This window comes from Ascaphus truei, chromosome 1 (genome assembly GCF_040206685.1).
Source record: "Ascaphus truei isolate aAscTru1 chromosome 1, aAscTru1.hap1, whole genome shotgun sequence".
Classification (NCBI taxonomy): domain Eukaryota; kingdom Metazoa; phylum Chordata; class Amphibia; order Anura; family Ascaphidae; genus Ascaphus; species Ascaphus truei.
The window spans coordinates 249,736,727-249,754,571 of NC_134483.1; the positions used below are offsets into that span (position 1 = coordinate 249,736,727).

Genomic DNA, 17,845 nt, shown 5'->3' on the forward strand with positions numbered 1-17,845 from the left:
ACTCTGAAATGAATAAAGAGAAACAAAATATGGTGAAGTACGTTCTGTATTGATATATTGCGCAAAAGTAGACAGCTACTTACAAAGTAGCCAAACATTAAGGGCCTCATGCAGAGAGCAGCGCTATTTGAAATCTCGCCATTTTCCGGAGAAAATCGCGCTAAAAACAGCTGAAAATGGCGAGCTAGGGAAAACGCGCCATTTCTTTTTTTCTATTTCAAAATTTCGCCGCGCGGCTGGCGAGAAACTACATCTCGCCAGTCTGAAAAATATCCGAATTCAGAAAGGCGCGCTCGCCATCTAGCGGCTGTTTTTGGTGCGATTTTCGTCAATTTTCTCCGCCAACTAAAGTTGGCAAGAAGCAGGAGCTCGCCGGCTATAGGAAAAAAAAAAAAAAAAAAAAAAGCGCGATTTTTTTTTCCCCTTTCAGCTGCGCGAATCTCCTCCTTTACAATTCTCCACATGCAGTAATGCTAAAAATAGCGGATTTCGCCCATTTCTGCATATGGAGAATAAAACTCTCCATTAAAGCTACTTTTTCTTAAACTCTCCAATTTATTCTAACACTGCTCTCTGCATAGGCCCCTAAGGCATGTAGGACACATAAGTTCCTCTCCTTCCTGCTGGTCTGTATGGTGATCTTTTCCTCTCCACGTGGAACGCCGAGATTTTGCGACCAATCCGTCTGCAGCTGATTTCCAGTACTCCTGAATTGCTCCTCCAGTCTCGCTAGATAGCGAGCGTGACGTCACTGGACTTGTATCCGTGCCGGAGCAACAGGCAATAATGTCCAAAGTATGAACTATATTTAACTGGAAATCGGAGTATGGAAGAGAGGGGGAGCTTTGTAGATAGAATTTTAAGCCTTTACCCTACGCGTTTTGTCCTATTTGTAGGACTTCCCCAGATGAAGTCCTACAAATAGGACGAAACGCGTAGGGTAAAGGCTTAAGATTATATCTACAAAGCTCCCCCTATCTTCAGAACTGCCATACAGTACTCCGATTTCCAGTTAAATATAGTTAGAGTTACTGGTAAGATGACAAATAATACATAGTTACATAAGTGAACAGGGTATACATTATATACAAGACATTGTATGCACAGTTAGAGATAATATATAACTTTGTGCCTAGAATCAAGTGATGACCAATCTAGTTCTTTGAGCATTTCGCTGTGATGTGTGTTGTAGTTGCATTGGAGAACAAAATGGCATATTGAATTGTAGAAGGTATCAAGTTTGTTAAGGTGGGTTTTGGGTGCCGAGCCATGTACTCTCTCCCCATAGTTGATAATTGGCATTAGCATCTGCTGTGCGATACGCTTTGTGAACAGCAGACTTAGGGAGGACTTGTTCCTGTTAAGTACACCTAATTTGGCATGGAGGAGAGTGCACCCGGAAGCACTGTGTTCGCGCTGATCAGAGGAACCACCAAGCATAGCGTATCCTGCGGGCTTGCAGCATCACCATTGGACACTCACCCTTTGCCAGAACGCTGTCGTCTGCCATATGCCCTAATCTAAGGCTCTCCTGTGAGTTGCCATTGCCTACCGCTGCTGCGGTTTTTGTGCATCTAAATATATCACTGTTTTGTCTACAACCATCTTTTGAGTGTCATTTGTCACTGCTGCTTTTGCTGCAGTTGTTGATGTGGTTCTGTGCATCATCATTCAACAGTGTTTTGCCTACCATTATCTTCTGAGTGGCTTGTGCCACTGCTGCTGTTGTTGCAATGATAAAGTGTTGCTTCTTTTCTATTCCACCACTGGTTGTCATTGCGAGTGATCTCACTATTATCTAGATACCTGCTGATTATTATAAGTGTATTAAGGTTTATTTTCTATACAGGGTTGCACTATCAGTGTGTGTTTTGTTTTTCATATTTCTCTACCAGTGAATTGCGCTCCCTTACTTCTTTCCCCCACACTGCACCCCAAGGATCAACGAGGAAGATCCAGTGAAGGTCGAGCTGCATCATGCCACCGCCTGTATAAAGATTTTCTCTATTTCACACAGTGTATTAATATTGTTTTACCTAGACATCTGTGGAAGCGCCTGGTGAATCTCTGACTCTATCTGAGAAGAGAGATTGGCCTGTAGTTTGAGACAGGGTTTTTGTCCCCACTTTGGGACAAATCTGGAAGTTTTCCAGGTCTTAGGGATATGGCCTGCATACAGAATAGAGTTGACTATGGAAACAATTAGTTTGGCAATGGTTGGGGCACCAAGTTTTAGGAACTTACAGTAGATTGTAGTAAGTCAGGTCCACATTGGCTGCTTAGTTTTGATTTGAGGAGCGCTTGTGTAATCTCCTCTTCGGACACTTGGACAAATTGAAAATTGTGAGCAGTGTTGGGAGAGGGTGGGGCTATAGGGGTAATCTCAGATGAGGTTCATATTTGTGGTTTGAGTTGCGTTTCGCTAATAAGTTAGTAGCACACCACACAAAGTAATCATTGAATGCATTTGCAATGTCAGTGGGATTTGTCAGAGTAATATCCTCCTTAGTGATATTACTTGGTATTTGATGGCTAGAAGGCTGGAATATATTGTTGATAACCTTCCAGATGTTAGCTGGGTTTGATGTATTCTGGTGAAGATTGTCAGAGTAATACTGTGCTTTTGCATGTCTTGTTTGCCTTGTGCACATATTCTTCAGGCATCTGTAGTGATTAAGATCCTTGGTAGTGCCAGTTACTTTGTAGCTTTCCCACAAGGCAACCCTGAAATGGTAGAGAGCTATAAGGTCAGTTGTAACCCATGGAAGGTGGACCCCTCGTACTCTTATTCTGCGTAGTGGAGCATGGATATCACAGAGTTTTAAGAACTCGGATTGGAAATAGTCGAGTGCAGAATCAGGGTCCAGAGTTAAGTCGATTCTGTACCAGGGGCAGTTGGTAAGGTCAGCCAGAAACTGTTGTGGGTTAAAGTTTCTAAATGTTCTATGGAGGAGAACTTTAGGGCTTAATTTGGGTGGTTTAATTTTCCTTACACAGTAAATTATTGCATGGTCACTGAAAATGTCAGGAAGGATGCCAGAGGATTGGATTCTTCTGGGATTTGAGGAGAGAATCCAGTCTAGCAAGGAATGGTTGTGAGATTTCAGGATTGTACGTGTGGGTTGGGAAATGAGTTGCATTAAGTTAAGTGACTTGAGTTGTATCTGGATTCTGTGGTTTTTCGGGTCGAGCCAATTGTAGTTGAAATCCCCAAGAACTAGCAGCTCACTCTTCTCATTCAGAGAGGAAATGAAGCCAAGAAACTGGATGATATTAGTCAGGGACTGTAGAGAGGATTTAGGGGGCGGTGGATTCCAGCAAGCAATACGAGCTTAGGCTGAACCCCCGCTAGCGCTGAGCGGGCGGCGCTTGCGGTGTTTACTTACATATATAAATATATGTAAGTCCCCGCTCACGCGGTGCGCGCGGCGCTTGTGCGCGGGCACACACGCTCACCCGCGATCGGCGCTTAGGTAAACAAAAAACTATACTTACCCGTGCGCCCAACTACCTGTAATGCCCCCCCCTTCCCGCGCGCACGTACATGCAGGACACCCGGCGCTCATGCTTGGAGCGCTCTCCAAGCATGAGTGCGCTCAACGCCATCGGGGACTTAGCCTTAGAAAATAGGAGACAGATTTTGCCAACTAGGATTTTAAAAGAGGGTGGGTTTGGGGGGTAATTTAACCGTGTAAATTGTAAGGTGTCTGAAATATAAAATAACACCCCTCCTCCTCTCTTTGACCTATCTTTCCTAGATATGGATTATCCCTGAATGGCGATATTTGCATTGAGGGTTTTAGGGGTTAGCCATGTTTCTATGAGAATGATGGCTTTGGGTTTATGCATACTGTAAGGCACCATGCCCTTAGTTCATCCAGTTTGGGCAGCAGGCTCTGGATATTTATATGGGCGACAGATAGACCTTTTTGGAATTTGAAGGGGGTATTCTCAGGGGTATGGGACAGAGTTGAGAAGGGAGGGCCTGGTTTAGGTTCAGTATCACCTGCGAAAGAGATTAATAGTATGAGTAGAAATTTGAGTAGTTGTTTGCAAGTTGTAAATTTGTGATGTTTGCCATTAGAGTGAGCGGTGGATGGTGTGCTTGTTTTCAGAGTTCTCCATCAACATTCAGTAGATAGTGCAAGGCTTTTGAGTAATTCAGGCTGTATGTGATGTTGGGTGTGGGCCAGGAGGGAGGAGTTTGTAGTGTATAGAGAGAGTAACATTTCCGTGAGGCCAAAAGAAAGAACAAAGTTGAGATACATAGCAGGTTCATTATCACAGAGGTAGGTAATGTTGCATGAAGTTGTTGTGAGCCAAGTGAGTGTGTACAGATTAAACAGCAGAGGTGTGCCTTTTCCTTGTCAAAATGTTTTGCTGTATTGCAATGCTAGGGCCTATTCTGGGTTTGCAGAGGGAGATGGTTGATGGTTGGGGGGGGGGTGTAGTTGTGTGTAATCTGTTGGGAGAGGCTGCAATAAATGAGGTGTACAGGGGGGTTAAAATTAAAAGCTGACAAGCATAGGATCATAGTGTGGACAGATAAGCTCACCGTTTGCTGTCTTGTGTAGAAGAGTTTGCAGTAGATGCAAATGCTACCCTGCAAATGCTTTCCCTTTAAACTGGTATTACATTTATACATCTAAGCAGTCACATGACCCTCCCCCCCAATAAATCTGCCTGTTACAAGTTGGACGATTAGCAGCACATAATTTTAAAAAAAAACACTTTTGCTATTTTAAACATACTAGAGATCAATAATTGTCACAGGAGAACAGGTATTTACACCTTTTTTTTTACCGGGATCATTCACTGAGCAAAACAAGATAGTAAAACAAATGGTAATTTATTCAATTGAAACAGACACAGTGGATTAAAAAATACAGAAGAAAACACACTTCCTGGGGGTCTGGGCTACAAAACTAGACTTTTCTAGGTAAAATAGAACAGAAAACAAAGTCTTTAGGTTGACCGCGACTTGGCCCGAAATGTCCTGGAACTCAAATCGGCATGAAGTTCCAGACGCCACCGCTCTCTTTCATCCGGAGATGCCAAAATCCCTTAACATGGGAGTTAGTACCAAACGTCCTGGGACTGTTTTCGGCTTGCAATCCCAGCACCGACCTCTACGTTCTATTCTCAGAACTTGGCCCCGAAAAGTGGTCAAATAACAATAGATGGGAACCTCTACTCAAACCCCCTTCTGTCTTTTTCTCACACTTTGAATCCTAACTCTAATTCTCTCTCCTCAGTGTTCCTTGTTTTTCTCCTTGGGGACTTCAACTGCCATATTGATGAGCCCTCTCTTCCTTGAGCTTCCCGCTTTGTGTCTCTAACCTCTTCTTTAGGCCTTCACCAGTGGACTGCAGCCAGCATCCACAAGGATAGCTACTGTAATACCTAGACCTGGTTTTCACACAAAGAGATTTCTCTCTCTGATTTCTCTTTCCTCGCTCTGACCATCATCTCATCTGCTCTCTCTTACTTCTCCCCATCACCCTCGTTTTTGCAGAAACTTGTGCTCTATTAACCTACCAGCTCTTGATTCCACTGTTCACTCTTCCTCCTCCTTAGAGATGGGCAAACTTTTTTTGCGAATTTTGATCCAGATAGGGTCGGCTCATTTGATCCGAGGATGAGAACGAGCAAGTGCGAGAGAGCGAGAACCTTTTCTAATTTTATTAGCAGTCGCCAGTTGTATTTATATCCCCTCCAAATAAATTAGGGAGACTTGCTTGTGCTGTAAAAAAAAGCACACCTGAGAGATATGCTAATGGCTATTCAAAGTATATTTAAATAAGTCCCGTCCCACACTTTCTAAAAGGATTTCCATACTAACTACACAGAGTTCATAATAAGTCTAGGGTACTGTTGCAGGGTACATGCAACCACACACGCGGGTTCTCCTGATAAAGCTTATTTATTGAGCCTTAAAACATACAGCACACAAAAACAAAATAGCTTCTCTTCAGCATACAAAAACAAAATAGCTTCTCTTCAGCAGACAAAAACAAAATAGCTTCTCTTCAGCATACAAAAACAAAATAGCTTCTCTTCAGCAGACAAAAACAAAATAGCTTCTCTTCAGCATAGAAAACAAGGAAGATTCTCTTCAGCATGCAGGACACAGACAGTTCATCATACATGTACTTTGAAAACAGACCTTAAAGCAGTAATCTCTTCAGTAGTTTAGTCCTGTCTCCTGAGCAGCTAGCCTGCATGTGTGTACAGCCTGGGGGTTTAAAAACACCTTGATTATGCAACTGGGGTCAGACTAATTAAGCAGCCCTTCTCAACTGAAACGTAACCTCATCACTCCTGCACTGCAAGCCTAAACATAGGTTTGCCAGGTATATGGCTGGTGACGTTCATTCACCCGGTCACATTCCTCCCCTGTTAGTGTGTGGCTGGGGCCACGCACGGCTGAAGCCCGATCATCCACCCCTTCTCTAGAAAAGAAGTCAGCATTTGCATTTTCTTTTCCAGGCCTGTGCTGAATCTCAAATGAGAAGGGTTGGAGGGCCATATACCACCTGGTCAATCTAGCATTGGAGTCCTTCATACTATTTAACCACTTTAATGGAGCATAGTCCGTCACCAGAGTAAAATGGACTCCTGCCAGGTAATGCCTCAAAGCCTCGATTGCCCACTTTACTGCGAGGCACTCCTTCTCAATCACTGAGTAGTTTTTTTCCCTCGGGAACAATTTCCTACTCAGAAAAAGCATCGGATGTTCCACTCCCTCAAACTGTTGTGACAACACTGCCCCTAGCCCTATCTCTGATGCATCGGTTTGCACTATAAAAGGCCTGTTGAAGTCTGGGCTTCTAAGGACGGGACCCTCTGATAGACACCTTTTTATGTCCTCAAAGGCTCTCTGACACTCCCTTGACCATACCACTCATGTAGGGGCACACTTTTTTGTGAGGTCCGTTAATGGGGCTGCAACTTCCGAGTAGTTGGGGATGAACCGCCGATAGTACCCTGCTAAACCCAGCAGAGAGCGTACCTGCGTTTTTGTTTGGGGGGTCGGAACTTCTTTCAGGGCAACTACCTTGTCAGCTAGTGGCCCTACTTTTTCACCTCCCACTGCATACCTTAAGTATTTGGTTTCCGCCTTACCTAAGGCACATTTCTTAGGGTTGGCTGTGAGCCCTGCCTCTCTTAGAGATTTGAGGACCGCTTTGAGCCTATTTAGATGGGCCTGCCAGTGTTTACTATAAATGACAATGTCATCTAGGTAGGCTGCGGCATAAGCCCTATGGGGTCTCAGCACTTTATCCATGAGTCTCTGAAATGTGGCTGAGGCTCCATGCAGTCCAAATGGCATTGTCACAAACTGGTATAAACCCATGGGAGTGGCAAAGGCTGTTTTGCACTTGGACTTTTCCTCTAAAGGTATTTGCCAGTATCCTTTTGTTAAGTCTAGCATGGATATATATTCCGCGTTACCAAGGGCATCAATTAACTCGTTCACCCTTGGCATCGGATATGCGTCAAACTTGGATACCGCATTGACCTTTCGGAGGTCCACACAAAATCTTACCTTCACATCTGGTTTAGGGACCATAATTAGTGGACTACACCACTCACTGCATGATTCCTCAATCACTCCTAAGTGTAACATTTATTGTACCTCCTTCTCTACCAGGGCCCTACGACTTTCAGGAAACCTATAAGGACGGGAACGTACTTTTACCCCAGGTGCTGTCTCGATCACATGTGAAATTAAATTAGTTTGCCCTGGCAAATCAGAAAAAACATCATGGAATTGTGTAATTATTTCGAACAAGTCCCCTTTTTGTTCAGAGGACAACTGTCTACCCATTGGGATTTTATCATCACCCACGATGTTCTCCCGTGGGGGCTGAGGACCCAATTCCGTTTCCTCCTCCACCGGGTGGATGAATAGAGACCGCGGCATCTTCCAGGGTTTCAGCAAATTCACATGGTAAATTTGTTTACCCTTCCTGGACCCTGGTTGAGCAATCTCGTAATCCACATCACCCGTGCGGCGGAGTACTTCGAATGGGCCCTGCCATTTGGCTAGGAGTTTGCTCTCACAACTGGGTAACAACAACATCACCTGATCTCCTGGGTGAAACACTCTTTGATTGTAATATCTCTCCTGACTGTCCTGGGCTGATCTAAGATTCTCCCTAGCAAAATGGCCGACCACATCTAGGCGCTTCCTAAGGTCCAATACATATTGCAGGGTATTCTCAGAAGGGGACCGCTGTTCCTCCCAGGACTCCTTTAGGAGGTCTAGGATACCCCAGAGTTGGCGGCCATACAGCAGTTCAAATGAAGAGAATCCTGTGGAGGCCTGGGGAACTTCTATACTCCATGGGGAGTCAAAAGAACACACGTTAGGCGGTAACAGTTCCTGGAAGACCAGAGTTTTCCCAGAGCCCGAATCTACAAGAGCCTGGACGTTTTTTCCCCCAACCTGGGCAGGAAGTAGCCAGGGCTTGTAATTTTCTCCAGTGAAGGCCAAGGCGACGGTCCTGCTGAAGGAACAATCCATCTGTGGACAGTCCACATGTCGGTGGCCTTGTTCTCCGCAGGCGGAACATGGAGATGGTTCCCGCGCAGGAGGGTGCCACGGATAGTGCTCCGCTGGACCGGATACTGGAGACCAGGCATCTGGTGGGTCCTGTGGGCGACGTCCTCGGAAGTTCCTCTCATTTGGCGACAAGCCGACATCAGGAAGGGGATGAGGGTCTTGGCGGTGCCCGGCATTTTGACTTCTTCCTTGTTGGAAGGACTGCTCCTTTCGTGGCACTTGGCAGTTGCGTATGGAGGGGTATCCGCAAGTGCTGGTGAAGTTGCATCCGTCGGGTCCAGGGCACTCGCCTGATCCTCGGCCCCAAGGAAGTTCTCAACGAGTCGGACCACCAAAGCTAGGGTTTCAGTAGCATGGCGTTTTACCCAAGAGCGTGCGGAAGGGGGTATTATCTGTAGGAATTGTTCCAAAACCACTTGCTCAAGGATTGCCTCCTTACTGCTGAGTGAGGACCCGGGGTCTCATCTTAGCGGTGTACTTCAGGTTCCGGAACTGCTGCCGGTAGGTCTCTGGGGTCAGACCTAAGCGATCCAGTATGGCGACTTTTACTTGTTGGTAGTCCATTGCCTGATCTGCTGGGAGGCCCTGATATGAGACCTGGGCTTCTCCTATGAGGAGCGGGGCCAACGAAGTTGCCCAGCGATCTGCAGCCCAGCCCTGAGCTTCGGCAACCCTTTCAAATTTCAGTAGAAAAGCCTACTTATTAAAGGCACATTACTTTATTAAAGGCACATTTAAAAACAGCAAAAAATACCTCTGACGCGTTTCACGTGGAACCCCACGCTTTATCAAAAAGCGTGGGGTTCCACGTGAAACGCATCAGAGGTATTTTTTGCTGTTTTTAAATGTGCCTTTAATAAACTTTTTGCACCTAGTTCTTTGCAGTTTTTGGTCCATTATTCTTCTTCATCAGCAGCAGATGCACCGCCACTTTTTCTACGTTGTCTGCAGATACTCCAAGGTAGGAGCACGCCGACAGGACCAGGAAATCCCACAAGGTCAGCAGTGAGTAACTTACAATTTGTTACTTCATTTATGTGATCAGTCCACCATTCATTACCCAGATCACCACATAAGATATACCTACAGCAGGCTAGTGGTTTGTATATGGGAATTATTGTGTTTACTACAAATGGACGTTTGGAATCCTATGTCTTATAAACTGTCTATGGCTATGAAGATGTTAATGATTTAAAGACATAGTCTTCTCCTGGCAAGCATCACAAGGGGGGTACCCCTTTTCCTTTGCACATCTTCAGCATACAAAAACAAAATAGCTTCTCTTCAGCAGATAAAAACAAAATAGCTTCTCTTCAGCATAGAAAACAAGGCAGCTTCTCTTCAGCATGCAGGACAGAGACAGTTCATCATACATGTACTTTGAAAACAGACCTTAAAGCAGTAATCTCTTCAGTAGTTCAGTCCTGTCTCCTGAGCAGCTAACCTGCATGTGTGTACAGCCTGGGGGTTTTAAAATACCTTGATTATGCAGCTGGGGTCAGACTAATTAAGCAGCCCTTCTCAACTGAAACGTAACCTCGTCACTCCTGCACTGCAAGCCTAAACATAGGTTTGCCAGGTATATGGCTGGGGACGTTCATTCACCCTGTCACAGGTAACAACCTAATGAGTATAATGGTTTCAAACCCAGCAGGACTAGAGCCCACAAGCACTGCTTTTCTAATCCACAGCTCTAGCAGTGTGAGTGGAACCACCTGATAGGGAATATTACTGTTACATCCTACTTTTTGAGTTGCTTGCTGCTCACACATGTAGCTAATACAATTTGGCTATTAGTGTATCTCACAGGTATCTCAGGTGTGCGCCACAAGTGTCAGGACCGCACGGTCCGTGCCCGCACCTTCCTACCTGCCTGTGCCTGTGTCCCGTCATGGCGACTCGCGCGGCCGCTCTCTCCGCTCCTCAATCGGCCTGCGCCCCATCGGCGTGCTTCCTCCGCCTTCCGGGAGTGCGCAGCGGGTCCCATCCTCGCGTGCACCTTGGCGCGCCACGCTCCAACCCCGGGCACGCGCATTCACATTTAAAGGGGCCAGCGCCTGCAATACTGCCTGGACTCATTTCAGATGGGATACACCTGAGCCTTTGATCAGTGATCTTTCTGTAGACACACTGTTGCCCGCTGGCCATTAATATACCTTATGGGCCAGTAACTTTCGCGGGCTTTACAGTAGGCACAAAAGATAGTACATCTACAACAATTTATATATATAAAAATATTCCGTTCGGTTGGGCCAAGCGGGCTAGAAATTGCCATGCCCTTATGCCGGAGGGGACTCTACATGGTGGCCAAATCTCAGCTTCGTACGACCCACCGAACCGGAGTTACGACTTTCACCTATAATTCCCCATAGGGAACAATGGGGTTTTCTCCGCCATTGGAGTCAATGGGAAATCAGTCCATTTCACTCTGCTATTGGAGTTAATGGCAGCAACCAGACTTTACATAGTTAACCATACTCCGTTTGGTTGATCAGAGAGGGCTGGAAATTGCCATGCAATCATACCGGAGCTATGACTGCAGGGTGGCCAAATCCCATTCCTCTAGCCCTCACCGAACCGGAGATAATGGGTTCAGGTTTGTACACTTTTACACTTCGTGTTTTAAAACCTAGCGGCTTTCTTCCGCCATTGTGGTCAATGGCGGCGACCCTCGTGACCTGTCCAGAGTTACAATAACAAGAAGGTGGGAGCTGCGACCACTTACCATTCTGTTAAAAAACAACTTGATCCGCTACCGATGGGGGTTCCCATTCAAACTGATAGCAGTCAAGAATGGGAAGCACCTCACACTGAGACATCCAGAAGAAGTGGATCCGTTCCTTAAATCGCTGGGTATATCCCCTTATGACCACCAACAGGAGCCTGTGAAGACGCTTGCTGTGGACCATAATACAGTACCCCCATGGGCTTCGGAGAGATTGGCGATCCAGCGACCCTCTAGTGTGGATGAGTACAGGACTTGGAGCTCTCCCAACCTGCGATGAGGCAGCCGCTTCCCCCTGGAGGTGGGTTGGTCTAACACTGTAACGCCAAGGGAAGAGCCATCGATTCTGATCAGAACGCAAATGCAGCAGGCCGCAGCTATCAGTGCTGCCATGTTTAGATTAAAGTGTGCACAATTCACTGACTCTGCGGGGTTGGTAATATGTCTAAGACGTACATTTAAAAAGTTTTAAAGTATAATAGTGTATGTGTATCGGGGCTCCGACTCCCATGTTTAAAAGGACTTTTAACGACAGACTTAGACTGATTGGTACATAGCTCAATATTACTGGATAAAGACTCAGTGGCCTGATAGGATGCTGGGATTATGAAAACCCACTATGGAGATTTTGAGCACTGAATGATTCCGCCAGTCATTCCGATCTGGCTAAACGTTTATCTCTTAATGTCTTTTCCCCCTCCCTTCCTGCCTCCCTAAATCCCTCTCCCCATCCCTCTCCTCACCCCCAAACCCCCCTCCCTGCCATTCCCAGCCCTCCCCATCCTCTCACCCCTCTCCCCCTACCCCCCTCCCACTCACCCCTCCTGCCCATCTCCATTATCCCTCCGTCCACTCCTCCCCCTTCCTTTTCTTTCCTTTGGATCAATAAGTAAGTATAGATATAGGATAAAGGGGGTCAGGCACTAAGCTCCGTTAAGTCGTTTTTAGAGCGCAAAGTGCTCTTAGAACATGATGTTGCGCTGAACACGATGCACTAAGCCACGCAAACAGGCACTTTGCGCTCTAAAACTGACTTTTTTCAGGAAATTTTTCTAAGTCCAACTTTGCTCGTTCGTTACCCTGTTTGCGTTAAATTCTGCCCTTAAGCGGGATGCACTACGCTACGTAACCTCAGTGTACGCGAAAGTTGCGTTCAACAGAACACGTCAGCTCAAGGTAGACGCAAAAAAAGCTGGACTTTGAAAAATTTCTTGCTTTACATTCTTGCATGCGCAACACCCATACAACAGGCCGGCGGGTGTCCCCGGCTGACCACGCGGGGGTCCCCGAGGGAGGCCGGAGGTCGCGCGGGTGTCCCCGGCTGACCCCGCGGCCATCCTGGGGTCCCCACATAAGTCCCGGGTTACCCTCGGGCCTGCAATACCAATGTTGTGCCTACAAAAATACTAAACATTATTTCTAACTAAATACACCCCCCTAACACATACAGTACAATAATGTGCAAAATAACTATTATCCAGATATGGATAATAGATTATTTGCCCATTATTAAACACTGCATTAGCATACCTAAATAAAGTAAATAAAAACATTAGCCAGCTAATCCAATGAATACAAGCAGTAACAACATCAACAATGAATTAATTAAACCATTAACCAATTAAACCAATTAATTCCTAAACCAACTCAAAATGAATAGTAACACTAACCAATCAAACCAATGAATTACTACAACATTAATGAATGTAAACATTAAAAGACAAAGAAATATCCCCAGACTGCTGGAAAGGGTAACAATGAAGCCTCTGGGCTCTCAATAAGGCATGTGTAAATGTAAATTATAAATGTAATAAGGTGACGAATTATTGCAAAAAAGATTGGATGCTATCGTCGGGCACGGATTTAACTCTTCAGGTTTATCTTCAGATCCTTCAGGGAACTGGACGGATAAAACAGATCATACAAAAATGCATGGTAAATGTAATGAGTTGCTGAAATGTCTTTAAAAGGAACTGTTATCACCCTCCCCACCCCCGTTTTTAAATCGGGAGCCACGCTCAAACCGCGTTATTAGCAGATCCGCGTTGTAGCGGATCACGCTATAACAGGGTTGAGCTATATTATCACACAAGGGCACTTACAATGCCCTTTCTTGTTAATTGTATGTTCTTCCCACTTTGTGTATTCCCCTCTCCCCCTCTTCCCTCTGTTCTCCCTCCCCAGCCCCAGTCAGCAAACCTAACGATAATAATAGACGTCTCACGCATTAAACATACGATGAAAACAATTATCGGCATACTTCCCAATTTCTGTCAGAAGAGCCAACTATAAATCAAGACCCCCACCGTGAGAAAGTGGGTGCTATTACAATTCCACAATCCTATCATTCTAAATCATGGCTAATCTCACTTCTATCAAGCTAATCTCTTTCAATGTCAAAGGCCTTCAATCAAACAAAAAAAGGAGACTTGCTCTCCTAGAATTCAAAAGAACTGGAGGAGATATCCTTTTCTTACAGGAAAAACATTTTAATGTTCGCGACCCCCCCCCCCCCCCAAAACACATTTAGAAACACTTTCCCACATGCATATTACTCCTCATTCACCAGTAAGAAAAGAGATGCAGCAATCTTAATTAAGCAAGGAATCCCATTGAACGCCGAGAATATTATCACAGATCCAGAGGGTAGAGTTTTCATAATCCATGGCTCCCTCGCAGGCTCTCCCGTCACCCTAGTTAACATATGCGCCAAACGAAAACCAACCGGATCTAGTGCAGAAGGTATTAGAAACAATAGAGCCCAAATATTTAACATCTACTGTATAATAGTCGGAGGAGATATGAATTTGGTGACAGCACCAGAAATAGATAAATCAACTTCTCTGGGCCAGACACACTCAACCCATGTCCATAATACAGCCAAAAAACTCAGGGACCTGCTTGCAGAGTTCTCTCTAACCGATGTTTGGAGGACTCAGCATCAGGGCCAACGAGACAACACATTCTATTCTCTTCCGCACCAAACATACTTAAGAATTAACTACTTTTTCGTTTCCAAGAATGTCTTCCATTCATCTCTGGGACCAAATATACCTCCAATAACTTGGTCAGACCATTCACCAATCGATCTGACCCTTACATACCCTTTTCATAAGAACCACATATTCCGGTGGAGACTTAATGATTCCCTTCTAAACTATCCTGAAATAGAAAATAAAATTAAACTGTCATTAACAGAATATTTTAAATAAACCAGGGAACTGTCTCAACACCCGCAATGATATGGGAAGCCCATAAGGCTACTATTCGAGGCGACTTCATCTTCATTGCATCCCACAAAAACAAAAGTTATCTCAAAGCATAGAATGAAATAACAGACAAAATAACAAACCTAGAACAACATAAAAACAACCCGTCAAAAAGATTATACAAATTCCTCCTAGCAGCTAGGTTGACACTAAGACAGATTCAATTTGAGGATACGGAAAGAGCATTAAAATGGACCAACCAGCAATATTATGATAAAGGCAATAAGGCAGATAAATTGTTGGCTAACAGACTAAGAGGGATAAGGGTCTGATTACAAATATCAACAATTAAAAGCAAAAATGGTAAAATCCTACATAACAAAAAAGAGATAGCCCAAGAGTTCACCAAATTCTATACGAAACTATACAAGCTGTACTCTCCTGGAAAGAAAACCTCAAATATAGATGTGATCTCACGATACCTATAAAATTGCAAATTGCCACAACTGACTCAGATGGAGGTGGACACCTTAAATTTGAAAATAACACAACTAGAATTAGTTGATCGGCGGACGCCACCGGGGGTATAGGAAGGCGAGCTCTGACTCATTCAGACGGAAGGAGAGGCGAGGAGGTATTCCCTAGTGAGTGCGTGACTCCACACCACAACCAGTCAGGATAGACGGGGTAAGAGGACTATCATAGCATCTTTAGGGGTACACATATTAGTGGGGATCACCCGCTCTGTTTAAGCACCCCATTACATTTGCACTATCATTACCCCCACCTTATGTCTCTCCATCTCCTAGCACTGGGTACATTACTTCCACAACCCAGAACAAGCTCCAGCTTTATATATTTTTTATTGTGAATTATTATTCTTAATACATTCCTAGAGCTGATATTCGGTTTCATTTTCATAGAATTAGTTGAGGCAGTTAAAGCGCTAAAGGCAGCAAAACCACTGGGACCAGATGGACTCTCAAACATATATTATAAAAAGTTTCTCTCGACCCTCGCTCCATGTATGCTGGAGCTGTTTAACTTATTCTTGGAGGGTGGAGAGATAACAGCACCCATGGCAGCTGCAAACCTAGCCATAATACATAAAGAAGGCCGGACCCGCTTCAATGTGGCATCTACCGCCCAATATCCTTACTAAACATGGACCTTAAGATCTATAGTAAAATTCTCGCAAACACACTTAACCCTATCTTGTAACCAACAAAAGAAATAACTCAACGCTCAACCTATTACAATGAAAAAGTATGCACTAGGGTGCAATGGGTAATGAACATACATAGCACCACAAGTTAATTCAAGGTTAACACAAAGAAACCCATATATCCACACTCAAAGAAATTAAATAGCTGTAGTAGCCTGGGATGTCAATTGTCCCACTAGGTGGAGTATAATTACTCCTGCCTAACGACATACTAGAGTGAGTAAAAGCTCACAAAACCAAAATAAAGAAATTTTATTAATGTAACCTCGACGACTTAAAATGAATACATAACAACAATTAAATAAAATCCCCTAGAGGGTGGTTCATGAAAAACCCAGACTGGGAAATACCAAATATGAAGTCACCTGTTAGATAGTACTCTATTAATACACCAGATAATATAGTATAATGTCACTGGTTGGTACTATCAAATAGGATACAGATAGAATAATCAATGGCTAAACATATGTGACTCACATCAATCCCAGTCAGGAAGACGCAGAGCGCAGTGTGTGATAAGAGCTCGATATGCATATGACCTGTATAAGTTTAAGGTGAGTAAACACACTAGATATGATACATAATATAATTGTCATATACCAATCATCAGCTGTGTACACATGATGTATTAACACAGTAATGCCCAGTGAGGCTGTTGATGCTGAATCTGAAGTAACCACACAGTTAATCACCCATATAGTAGCTGGGATGATGATGCTTCATACAATGGTGAGCATATGAGCTGAGGTTAGCATCAATGAAATAACATCACATTGCCCCATTCAATATCTGCATGAGCATATGAGCTGAGGTTAGCATCTATAAAATAATATCACATTGCCCCATTCAGTATCTACCTGAGCATATCTGTATATCTGTATTCCCACATTAAATATCTGGGAGTCAAAATAGCCAGATACTTTGGCTCCCTCTTCCAATGCAACTACCCCCCTCTATTCAATAAGATTTAGAAAGATCTACAAAACTGGAACAAATACCTGATCTCTTGGATTGGAAGAATAATATCAGTTAAAATGAACATTCTCCCTAGACTGTTATATTACTTTCAGACTCTCCCAATCCACATCCCACTCTCAGAGTTTAAAAACCTACAAAGACTAATCTTCCAATTTATTTGGCAGAACAAAAGGCAGAGGACAGCGCAATCAGTCATGTTGGCATCAAGAGCAAGGGGAGACATGGGGTGGGGACGTATATGTGCATGCACCCGCAGCAGAAGGAGCGTGGCCTGAGTGTGGTGTTTTGGTGTTGCCAGGCCAGGTGGAAATAGCTGTAGCAATACTTGCCGGTACTGGTAAAAGAAGAGACGGAGTGGTTGCCGTTAGCCAAGGTCAGGGAGAGGAGAGATCCGGAAGGTCGAGGTCCAAGCTGCGATCGAGGGATGTGAGAAGCGCGTAGTCAAGAGGAAGCCGGGGTCGGGAGCCAGAGAGAGTAGTCCGCCAAGCCGAGTCATAACCTGAATAAGTAAAGACAATAGAGAGCCAGAATAGACATCCACAAGGAGAGACCATGTTGAGCAATGTGGAAGTGGCAAGACAGGCAATATATAGTGCGGCTGAGGGAGCGGAGGCAGACCTGGAGGAGCGCATGGAGCTGTCCTGGATAGGTCCCTTTGATTGGCAGGTAGGTGAGCAGGTTTGGTCTGGAGTAATAGCCTGCACTTTAGTTGGGTGCGTGGTTTCACTGCTTGTGCAGTGAATAAATTATCTTCACCCGGCGCACGCTGTACCCGGGACAAACAGCTGCCGCGTGAGAGGGGAGTACCTGCGGAGCAGAGGCGGCCTGCCAGAGATGGCGGGGATGCCCCAGGACAATGGGGGGCGGATGGAGCCGGCGACGGGGACGTCCCATGGCAGCGGGAGCAGCAGGAGGTAAGGGGGAGTCACGCTGCGGTCGCCGTGACCCCCTAATCCTCACAGCAAGTCTCTGTGGTCCCCTAGGGGGCAAGACTCAGATGCAAAAAGATTCAAATTGGGCCCGATGGGATGCACATGGGTCATCTGGAATAAAACCAAAGCAAAATATAAACTCACCTCATCACCATCCCAATTAGCACCTATTTTTAATAATCTGGATTTTCCTCCAGGATGTGAACC

The 17,845-nt window shown here is 44.9% G+C and overlaps 1 protein-coding gene across 4 annotated transcripts in view; it reads left to right on the forward strand.

The window, feature by feature from the left end:
• The window catches only part of FRMPD1 (FERM and PDZ domain containing 1), a 418,583-nt gene that overhangs the window by 283,392 nt on the left and 117,346 nt on the right, over window positions 1-17,845 (forward strand). The window lies entirely within an intron of this gene.